The sequence below is a fragment of the Periplaneta americana genome, chromosome 15 (genome assembly GCF_040183065.1).
Source record: "Periplaneta americana isolate PAMFEO1 chromosome 15, P.americana_PAMFEO1_priV1, whole genome shotgun sequence".
In the NCBI taxonomy this organism is placed as follows: domain Eukaryota; kingdom Metazoa; phylum Arthropoda; class Insecta; order Blattodea; family Blattidae; genus Periplaneta; species Periplaneta americana.
In genome coordinates, this window is record NC_091131.1 from 79,641,904 (window position 1) to 79,654,806 (window position 12,903).

Consider the following 12,903-nt stretch of genomic DNA (forward strand, 5'->3'; position numbering starts at 1 on the left):
AACGTCACGCCCAGGAATCACTTCCATTTGTAGTCTGCGTTCTTTTACCATCTCACACTCTATCTCGTATCTCTAACGTTCTTTCTATGACCCTCTGTGTGCTACTACCACCCTATAAAATCTCACTTTCGCTTCTCTTTTAACACTCGAAAGCTAAAATTTAGAGTCGGATTGTATTTCGGAACTAACTCTCTCGAGTTCAACAAAAGGTAGCTGTTGTGTTCGATCTGCCTCCCTCTCTAAAGGATAAAATCCATTTCTCGCGTTTACTAACTTTAATAGTTTGCTTGATGTGGAATACTGAGTTGTTACGAATCAATAAGGAAGACCTTTGGGAGGCCGAAACGTAGATGGGAGGACAATATTAATATGGATTTGAGGGAGGTGGGATATGATGATAGAGCAGTGATGTCAACTGATGCCCATAGGAGCAAGAGAGCGCTTTAGAACTAAGGAGAGCCTGAGCTCTTTACAGCGGAAAGGAAAGAGACAGACGAAAGAGGTAGTATATGCCGCTTGGTCGAGCTATATACAGGGATGGCCAGCACTGATTCAATGGATAAAGGGAAGAGAACTTGATAAAACTTTATCCGTGTCAATTTTTAGATTTTTCTGAGAAGTATAAGTGCATTATAAAAATGTAAGTTTTAATTTTAATGTTCATTTTTCACAAGTTTGCTTTTTTATTCAAAAGGAATATTTTCTCAACTTTTTTACAGAAAAGTGAAATTTTCAGATATGTTTGTTTAGTAGCCTTACAGGTACTGAAACAATGTTTTTGTAAATCTAATATATCGTAAATACGTATTACTGAAGATAGTGTATTAAAATGTTTCAAATATTCGCATGGGACAGGTTTGTAAGAAAATGAATTAACAAAGCAACTACTGTTACATCGCAAAGAAAAGATATGTGCCTATGTGTTGGTAAAACATTAGATCTATAGCGTCAGCAGATTTCGAGATAATTTAATATTCTGATAACAGAAACTTGCGCACCAATATCACCTAAAAGCATAATGCGATAAGAGTTTTATTATATAATATTAGTTACAGTTAAAACATGTACCCAGACAACTTTGCTTTGTACTATAATATTGTTTTGATTACTTTTATAAGGCTAAAGATACCATCAATATCAATTTCAACTTATCATGTCATATTCAGTGTCTTTCTTTGGGATAACACTTTCTTTATGTTAGTACAGTATAGTTTTAGTTATTATGGAATTTGTGTGAATATTCCTTCTTTACTCTTTATTATGTTATTAACGTTTAAAACACAACTGCAATATTAGGCTAAGAAATAGGTGTTAGCACTTTTGTTTTACAGACAATATAGAAAATAACAAACAGAAAGAAGCCATATAAAAATAACGACATAAAATTTCACGTTCCGTTTGAAGTTTGTGCACCACTGTTTTTTTAATCCAACAGGCTGCTTATTCCTCCTAGCATACCTAGCGCTTAATGCCCGCGCGCGACGTCAAGGTCAGAAAAATGCGCTTGCTTTGACATCACTGTGATAGAGAGTGAATTAATCTTGCTCAGGATAGGGACCGATGGCGGGCTTATGTGAGGACGGCAATGAAACTTCGAGTTCCTTAAAAGCCATTTGTAAATAGGTAAGTTTGTAAGTATGGATAACATGTAACTGCCACCCATTCGTCAGTCATCCGTATGACTAAAATATTAATGATATGGCGGTCATAGTTAGCAGTTTAATTTATTTTTATAATAACATTATTATATTAAAAGCACAAAAATATTCATGACATCACTGCTATATTCTTAAAATTTTCTATGGAATGACCATCTTGTATGTACCACGTAATGCGTTGAATATGGAACTTAGAAACTTCAGGTGGAGCATTTTTTTTCTGAAACTATAAAAGGCAAAGCACCGTAATTAATTTTATGCTCGACCATGCCTAAATGGTGTAATTATAAACCTGGTAGTAGCCCTTTAATGCACCTCATTAAAGTACACCTATTCATTATAATTCAGTTGTTCAGCGAATGAGAAATCACCTTTGTACTGATTGTACCATTATAAAACCGTAAATATAGATTATTCTCGGATATGCATTCGAAATACAACTAGCGAAAAGTCACGGGGGCTGGAAATCCAATACTGTCGCAGAAGGTTATGTTCTGTTACTATAATAATTAGCGTTAATTGTAAATAATATTCAAACAAATTCAATTTGTCATCTCGTTTTTCAATTCTAAACCAATTTCCAGGTTATATCAAGCCTAATGTTCATGTTATTCTCTAGATTATATCAAGGTCAATGACATTCGTGTTTCGGAAAAAATCAATACTTTCGCGTCTGCGCACATCTCACAATTCAGGTCAGTTCCACTCCTCACTTACTTAACCATAACATGAATACTTCTGAAGAATTTCAAGTTAGAAATATGGTCGAGCATAAAAAGTCGTATGAAACTTGCCTATAATGGTAATTAAGACGGTCGTATGAAAATTATGCAACTCGCTTGCGCTCGTTTCATAAACAAACGTACTCGCGTCTTAATTACTACCATTATAGGCTCGTTGCATAATGTACTGTTAGTAGCAATTACTTTAGTAGATAAAACAGAATTTTAATTGTATTACGTGATAGTTGGATATTTTATTTTACAGAGAAGAAATACTCAGAGGTAGCTTTTTGAAAAGTCCTGACAATGCAAATGGACACATCAGCACTAACTAGATTAGAATTTCCTTACTTTTTTGATGTTGGAATATTTGGTTGTATTGCTGAAAATAAATCATAAAATTACTTCGCTTCACCCAACATGTCAGTTGCACATTGTGTATGGAGTTAAATCGTTTTGAATTCAAGTCTCAATACTCGAAAACGCAATTCTAAAGTGGATTGAGCTTCTAGTACAGCAGAAGAGTGCAGCACAGTGCTGATAAAAAAAGTCTGACTGCACTCTACAAAAATGTCCAATTTCACCTGTAATAGCGATTGTAACAATTGCATAGCAGCATGTTAATAGTATTCGATCGGAGAGTTTCAAATGGGAGTTACACGATCCATAACAGGACCGAAGAACGTAGATTCTCGTTAAAATGCTGTTATAGGACCATTACGAAGCTTACAAATATTATCACTTGAAGTAACTCGTTTTTATTTTAGTATATTATTTAACGACTCTAGATTAAAATTGCAAGTTTCTTGTTCATGTTAGTTAATTAGTTAGGATACAATTAATTATGATACTTAATCACTCATTTAAAGTTTGTGTGACTGCAACCTGTGTATATTTTTGTGTGGCTTTACTTTGTTTATAGTGTTTTTTCTCTCTCTCTTTATTTCTTGTGTAGCTTTACTTTGTATATAGTGTATTTTTTCCTGTTTATTTCTATTATTGTATTTGTATTCCTGGTGTTGTGGAAGAGAAGACCTGATGGCCTTAACTACACCAGAATAAATACTAAATAAATAAATAAATATGAACTACGAGGCTATTTAACATCGATAGAACTCTTGACAGCGAGATGGTATTTGTCGATATGATATCGAGGATTCGCCATCGAGTTACCTGAAATTCGGCTTATAGTTGGGGAAAACTTATAAATAAATATGCTCAGAAAGTACCAAAGAAAAATGGAGAGGAAGATGCTGAACATCACACTCAGACACAGACTACGTAACGAAGACATAAGGAGACAAACAAATCTCAAAGACGCAGCAGAAACGGCAGACAAGCTGAAGAAGAAATGGGCAGGACACGTGATGCGACTCAACGAGAACCGGTGGACACACATCCTTACGACATGGGACCCAAGGATTGGCAAACGCAACGCTGGAAGACAAAAGACAAGGTGCGCAGACGAACTTAGATCAAGATTCGGCCATCCATGGTCAAGAACAGCGAAAGTCCGACAACAATGGAAACTAATCACAAAGTGACTTGCAACCCATACAGTGACTAGTGAACAGTGGCCCCTTCAGTGTTAACCCAGACAGCATCCCTAACTATTACATTACAAAAGTGACCATCATTCCCGCAGTGACTAACCGGGAACTGCTTGACGAGCCACCCTGCATAGGCAGGAGGCCATTGCCCTTCAGGGGATTTAGTGGCTAATTCTTAATTCTTATAAATAAATATCCAACCAGATAATCAGCTCTAGCGGGAGTCGAACCCATGTCCAAGCGCAATTCCGAATCAGCGGCAAAATACGCTTATGATCCGAGCTATGTCAATGGCTACAGCTGCTTGCAAGAAATCAGTAACTAGTGAAGTATTATACTTCATTACTAAATACGACATACTATAATATTCTTCAGATATTTTACACACTTGATAAAATGCAACAGCAGATTCATCGAATCCATATAATTGCGTGAAAACGTTCATGCTATTCATGATTGGTATTGTGAGTATGGTTGGAATATTGTAAAGATGTTTGGGATTCGAAATAATTTGTATATATATTTTTTTTTCATTTCTGCCATTATACTCCCTGCATTTAATTAGGGAGGTTAATGGATTTTACCATGATATTGTTGGTTGCTATTGACAACGGGACGTAAGTCACATTATTTCCCTAAGGAAGTACAATGAACTCTCCCAAGTTCGACTGAACAGAATTGAAAGTTCAGTCCAATAAGGGTAGTGGGTGTGGCAGGTGAAATGAATACAAATTCTTATTGGTTATCCATAACGAAGTCGACCTGGTTGGCAAGTTGGTATAGCGCTGGCGTTCTATGCCCAAGGTTGCGGATTCGATCCCGGGCCAGGTCGGTGGCATTTAAGTGTGCTTAAATGCGACAGGCTCATGTCAGTAGATTTACTGGCATGTAAAAGAACTCCTGTGGGACAAAATTCCGGCACATCCGGCGACGCTGATATAACCTCTGCAGTTGCGAGCGTCGTTAAATAAAACATAACATAAATTCCATAACGAATACAGTACTGTACTTGCATTTCCTGCCCGCCCCGAGACTTGTGTATGCGCTTCTAGTACCACAGTGGGTTTCGACAGTTCCGTCTCACAAACGGCACAATTCTCAAATAGAAAAAGAAGAGTTCATTAATTTAAAATCAGTGATTAAATAAGAATGTCCTAATCAATAAAATATTATGTTTTCCTTTAACAAAAGTATCACTACAAGACACAGAACCAATTCCCATTCAAATGGCAAACCCATTTCTTAGTGCCCGTATAGGGGCGTCTTTAATTCTTCTGCTAAGCGGTCGAACTATAGGATGTCGAACTTAAGGACTTCCACTGTAGGTGAAAATATTTTGTGCCATATCGTGCGTATTTGCTTGGTTTCCGCACAAAACCAATCCGCGGAAAGTCTAAAATTCCACATTCAGTATTTCCAACCTATCACACATAAAAATTTTCCTCTTCTTACCGCTTAAGTGACATATCGATTTTACTGCTTTAGGCTTTTAACATATTATTTTTAGAGACGTTCAATATAGCAATAATTATAAATTGGAAACTTACCACTGCAATTTCACCTAAATTGCACTGTTAATTATTGTTTTTAAATATTTGCAAAAATTAAGTAAACTCTAAATCATTACATAACCTTACCGTTTGTTTTAAGTTCGCATTTATAGACTGGGGGGAAAAAAAGACAGACGTATATCACGGCCTGCTGGAGTATAGTAAACACAGAAAACATTTTAAAGCAACAATGTTGAAGATAGATATTTTTGTTTTGCAAATTTGCCGTCATTGAACAGAAACCAAGATGGAGATTTCATTGCAACTAATTAGAAATTCCTCTTTCAGGTATGTAATAAACGATCTTCGCACAAAATAATGTACGATACACGAGTGGTATGTTTTCTTTCAATTCTCGGAAATTAAAAAAAAGCTCAACTACGTTTCGCTTTTTCAAACTTTTCCTCGAACATGAAAACTTCAACATACCGCTCTTGTAACGCATATTACTATTGCTGTACGCATACAGTAAAAACATTGTTATGATTCACATTTCCGTACGAATACCGCAAAGTTTTCGTAGTATTGTAATATAAACAGTTATGAATAAACAGTATGAAAACTATCACGTTTTAATATGGATACATCGTTAACTATAAACATAAGAATTGTAGTGAATGCCTCCTAGTCTACTAAAAATGCTAAAAGATAATCTTACTTAGCTTTACTTACATAAACAGAAATAATATACAATCAATTTCATAGCAACAGCTTAACACACTATGTAAGCAGACATATCTTTTGATTGAAAACCGCAAAGCATTACGTGTTCCGTTATTAATTCCACACTGTTACATCTCGTCCATTCTTAAAAAAAAATCAAATTCCTTCATGTATCATTCCTTAAGTTTTCTAGGTATTAATTTACATTAAGCCTCATCATAATCTCTTTCTTAATATCAGAACAAAATATATTTTTTGATAAAGCCATTTTGAGTTTTTTCGTGGCACAGAGTATTAGCTACACAACAATCATGACGTTGTAACTATACCTGCTATGAAGACAAAGTAGTATTAGTAGACCGTGACTCCTAGCCTAAAAAATGTCAATAGTTTGTGATTTACTTAATATATTAATTAATTCACATGTAATTTCCATGTAGTTGTGCCAAAAAAATATTTACGTAACTAGTACGAAAGTGTCTTTCGCGCACTCATTTCGAAATTCAGGACTCGGCTAACGCCTCGTCCGTAAACGTCTCACTCGTACACAAAAGTATCACTTTCTATTCTAGTTACGTAAATAACTATTTTGGACGATCTATGTTATTTACATGTTTCATGTCCGCCGAGTAACTCTGTATCTGTAAAATTTCTACCTCGGGACTAGGAGAGGTGGCGGTGTACAACTTCTAATCACTAGATTGTGCACCAATATGCTTTGATTAAATCCTAAATCTCTCCGCACTGCATATGAAGAGAAGGCATAATTATGTCACTGTTAATATTGATTCGTCCATCGGACGGAGACGTTAAGCCTGGCGGCACCTTTGGTGCTGTTCGGAAAGAGTAGGCTATGTGCCGGCATCGGGATTTCCCTTCTCCCTTCCTCATCTTCATCACCCATTCCCTACACTACACTTCATTTTCACGAACACTTACACATACACTCATCTAGTACACTACATATCTCTCCACACAGATGCTTATCATGCATGGTGTGGCTCGGCGAAGTGGTGTGCTACTTGAAAAATTGTAGGGCTCTGAGTTCTGAATTCACAACTGGTCTACGTCTGTGTTCATTATACAACGGAGTGTGCCATGAAAATTTTAGCTCTCCTTGGCAACGGTTTGTTGTTAATTGATTTGTATTTTTATGACTAGAAATAAAACTGTTCTTGAGTTTGATTTACTTATTGTATTGTATTCGCGCTACAAAATGGATCACAGTCCTGCCATCTATCCGCAATATGTGGAACCCGAATCATTTAAGTAATACACACACATCTTGAGTTGACAGTACCACACGTTGTCTGGTTAATATTCAAACAAAAGAAACAGATTTCTTGGAAACTTATCTCATAGTTATGAGTGTGGTAAGTTGAACTACAAACAGACCTTTATTTAGAACAACAATAATATTAATAATAGTACAACTTGTACATTTGTTGAAGCTTATACTATGCTTCCTTTATCTCTTGATCATTTTCCACATCAACTAATTCTTCATCCATCATGAAGATATTATTAAAAACATTTATTCGATTAACTGTCACAATAAACAATAGCCTATACGTAATAGCGTATTCTTCTGTTTCTAAGTAATATTTCCTTGCGAAAGAAATTAATATTAATACTCAATTAATGCTTAATAAATTTTAATACTTTATTTATTTAATTAATGACGATCGTTCAAAAAATAGTAAGCAATACATTTTCGTTAAGTGTATAACAGATTCTAGAAAACTGAAGAAATTAGCGAAGCGAATTTTTTTCTAACTTTTCCTCGAACCTATTACAACGCACTTAACCACACTTGTACCGCAATATACTATTTATCACGTAAAATGTGCGAGTGGAAAAAACATTATATGCAATTCATGAGTTAAGTAGAATTTGCTATTCTCGGACTACTTAATTGAAAACTCGTCCTTGACTAATAAAAGCTATGCCAACTTAGCTCCCTTAAAAAATAACTATACATAGGTATATAATTGCAATATCATTCCATTAGGCCTAGTCTCGAGACAACAATGCAATGAAACTGATAGACGAAACGATTCTCACATCAATATGACGCCAATGAGTTGTTTGAAATTGTAATGAATAATGTCATTAGTCATTATTTAGGCCCCGGACGTCTGTGGTGATTTCATTCCAGTTGGCTTACCTTTGACTAGTGCGAATGAATGTGGTTGAAGAGAAACTATCGGAAGAGGTAAACATTGGACTCATGTCAGTCTAACATGTACAGTTCTGTAAAAAGAATGCGAACGCTGAATTCAACTCGATGCCTTTCAAGTTTGATTTGTTATACAGGTTCCGTATTTTAAAATCTAACAAGTATAAAATCATGTTCTATACAATATAAAGATAATAAGATAAAGATAAAGATAGCCTATTATGTCTCATGAAGGGCAAATGCCTCCTTAAATAAGGGAAAGCTCTATTTTCCTAACGTGATGAGCTAGTTCACGTTAGACGTGATATTTAAGTCTAAGAACTTGAATTCCTTTAACAATGATTCTCTCACTGCCTTTCACAACTTCCTGTCTATGCACAAATGTCTCTCGAGTAGTTTCCACTTTCTTCTGTCTCTTGCCTCTCTGGACCATTGTTGACCTGCCTGTTCTCTGAAGAAGTCTGCCCATCTGCGCCGAGGTCTGCCCTGAAGTCTACTTCTATGCGGGGGTCCCACATGGTAGCTCGGTATGTCCATCTGTCGCCTGGTATACTGTAGATTAATCTATACTTTTAATTTTAATTTTTTATTTTCATACTTTGCAGAGAAAATCTTCATACCTGCTCTTAAATATTTCTTTTATGTCCTTTCGCTTGCACTTATCCCTCCTTCTAATTTATCACACTTTATTAACCTACTTCACTGTTCCTATTCTCAGCTACACTAACAGCTAGTTATAGCCTACTAATTTCCTCATTCAAGTTCACTCCCACCTTTCTCATAACGGATAATATCGATGGACCCTCTTAGACTTGTGGTATCCATTCTCAGCAGATCCTTAACCTCACTTATTACTCACTATGAAACGACTTGCGTTACTACTGCGCTTTACCAAGTCAATCAAGTCTAACTCGTCTCGCTGCTCATTGAGGAATGTATTCCACCATATTATTAATGATAGATTTGTTTCAATAGTATGTATTCATTTTGTAAAGTTTTTTTTGTGGATTATGTTTATAAACTTAATACTCGGAAGTCTTTCCCCATTTATCGACATTGTCCTCAGTTGGATCTTGTAACTTTTCGCAGGCTCTTGACTTCGCCGGTTTCAACAGACAAAGATGAAGTTTAGTGAAGTATATTTATTACGTCTGTTTGCTACGACCCGTAAGTTTTGCTGAGGAATCTCTGGACGACGTTGCATGTACTCAACAACAAAGCCTTCTGCATTAACATGAATGTGTTGTTATTGATGTCCCAGCATTATTTTAAGAGTCCCCTAAGGACTGAGTTGAATTACATCTGATGATGATGATATGAATAATGGCATAGCAGCTATCTTCCATAGTTGAGTAATTTTAATTGCTGTAACAGTACATTGCAATAGTTTACTTGTGTATGTTCACTGTAACTTAAACCTGATATGCTTGGTATAGTTACGTCTACCAGAAGCGGCCTTTTTTTTCGGAACTATAACATTTTGTCTTATATTCAGGTATTCTATTATGTATATGACTCCACCAGTTTCTTTGGTGGACTTTAAAAACGAAGTCATATACATTCCAACTAAGATTGAGTAGCTTTCTTTTAATGTGACGTGTTTATAGGATCATTAGAGTGTTAGTTGGGAGGCCGGAAGGAAAAAGACCTTTGGGGAGTCCACACCTGTGGAGTAACGGTTAGCGCGTCTGGCCGTGAAACCAGGTGGCCCGGGTTCGATTCCCGGTTGGGGCAAGTTACCTGATTGAGGTTTTTCCCGGGGTCTTCCCTCAACCCAATATGAGCAAATGCTGGGTAACTTTCGGTGCTGGACCCCGGACTCATTTCACCAGCATTATCACCTTCATCTCATTCAGACGCTAAATAACCTAAGATGTTGATAAAGCGTCGTAAAAAAAAATAACCTTTGGGGAGGCCGAGATCTAGATGGGAGGATAATGTTAAAATTAATTTGAGGGAGGTGGAATACGATGATAGGGACTGGATTGATCTTGCACAGGATAGGGACCGATGGCGAGCTTACGTGAGGGCGGCAATGAACCTTCGGGTTCCTTAAAAGCCATTTGTAAGTAAGTAAGAAAGATTATAATAGCCTATCATAGTCTTTTTTTTACTAAAGGTAATTGTAACAATTTGTGTTTTATGCAACGTCGGTGCTATTTCTGTAGTTTATGAATATTAAAAATAATATAATAATAATAATAATAATAATAATAATAATAATAATAATAATGAAATGTATTATTTCGTATCATGATCATCATCATTGTTATAACTATTATATTATTATTATTATTATTATTATTATTGTTATTATTATTATTACGTTTACGAGAAAAACTACTATTAAATTTAAATCACAATCAAATTAACAAGATTGTGCCAGAGATCTTGGAGTATTCTTTGAAGTAAACTTCACTTTCACAAACATTTAGATTACATACATAATTATAAAGTTATTACGTTGAGTCTTATATGGTTAATGACTTCTCCTTTCTCGTCGCTTGATTAACGAACGAAATTCTAATTTCCATCTGCAATCTGGAATTCTTTCACAACTAAATCGGCTAAATTAGAAAGAATTCAACGCAAATTACTATCGTTTTGTCCTTACGTACTTCTACTCGCAGACTCCGAGGAGAGATAAAAGAATAATAAATTGTGATTATTCTTAAAGGTACAGTAACTTATATCCTTTATAAACAACGATAGCTTTCTTACGAAACGCACGAAAAATCACAATCGTTTGTAAAACAATAATTCTAGATCTCTTTCCCCAGTATGCAGATGCATTAAATGTCAACTTGTATAGCAATAAATATTATTAATTTACCCTATAAATTTATAATATGCATATTGATAAACGTAACTGAATATTTTACTATTATTGTAACTTATTATTATTATTATTATTATTATTATTATTATTATTATTATTATTATTATTATTATTATACGTCTGCGTAACTTGCAACTTTCAAAGACAACCCTCTTGTATGTGGATTCAAGTTTATCGGCTTGAAATGCAGACTGACAACAGCTTAATGTAGCATGCACACATGCTGCCATCTATAAATGTTGCATGAAACTCTCTTGCGAGTTGAAAAATGTCAATATTGAGACGACGCAGATCCTCGAATTGATGCGGCAACACAGTTTACAGTTTGATTGATGACGGGGCTTCCAAAACTGCAAATTCTGTTACGGACGTTCCTTTCGTAATGCGGGAAAAATCAATATAGAAGTTGTGCCGTATAAAGCATATTTATTCTATTAATATGTGTTTATCTCAACAGCTAGACAAGTTAGGTCTACAAATCCTCTACAATCAGCATTCCGGAAGAAAATGATGAAGCCGTTTTTTTATTATAATCGATGACCTACTTTTCTGTGACATATTCATTACAAATTACATGTAGCATCGTCCTTTATTTAATATCATCAAGTTTTCCATACTCTTAGATTAACATAAGTTACATCAAAGCCCAAGTGTTTTTGGCCTTAATTCCGCCAGATTAAATAACTAAATAAATAAATGGATAATACGCACGGTACATAAACATCGGCAATCGACATTGCTCGCTGACTAATAGTCATCGGACCGTACCGAGCCGTCAAACAAAAGACAATCAAAATGAGGGTAGTAAAATTCGCGACTATATTCTTAAATAATACATTCCATTAGTAAAGTGCAAGGTTTATGCAGTAAAACGGCGGTGTTTTGAATCCACCAAAAGAAAATGCAGATGTAGTAAGATCTTAAAGTATGTTATCACCAGACATCGGATTCTAGGGCAAATGCCTATTTTGTTTCTTTAGGAGAAAAGTAAAAATAATTATTAATATTTGTGTTTCATGCAAATTGAAAGGTATTCAAAGAGTTTTATAGTGCCCTAAAATGCCCTAAAACGGTTATTAGGGCCTAATTTGTTAATATTCGCCTAAAAATGCCTAACTCACTGTAAAGTTTCTCATTTTACTCTTACTTTTTATAATTTATACATGCATTAACTGCGAAATTTAAGGCATTTAAAAAGTGGAAAGTTTGCTTCACACCGGCCATGAAACCATTGATAAAGGAAACAAAATATTTTGAATCTCACGACACTCGCAATAGATTTCACCGAATTTAACATGTTTGGAGGCATAAATGCCGACAAAGAACCAACCTTAGTTTTGAAGCAGGCAACAATCACAACATGTGCTGCTACCGATTCAGAGATATACTATACTATAAAAATGACTGTTTTCGGTCTGAAACCGATTAGCTGTACTGCCCTTCAGAGTGTCATAAAATCACAATTTTTGGAGAAAGAGTGTTTTTGAAATATTTATGAAAAGTCGTAAAACTGCGAATTAGTAGGGTAAACCGTTACAAAATATTTAAAAGAATAGCCCTCTTAGTGTTAACACTACCAGGAAATGCAACAATAAGTGGAACTTTGTATTTTTGTCCAATTGAATCTCAATAACAATGGTTCATTTGAATGCTCGTTTACAGTTGCTCTTTCCCTCACCTTATTTGTGTTGAGAAGTTTTGAGCGGTAGGACGTTTTCCTGTGAAGTTTAACGCGATAATGC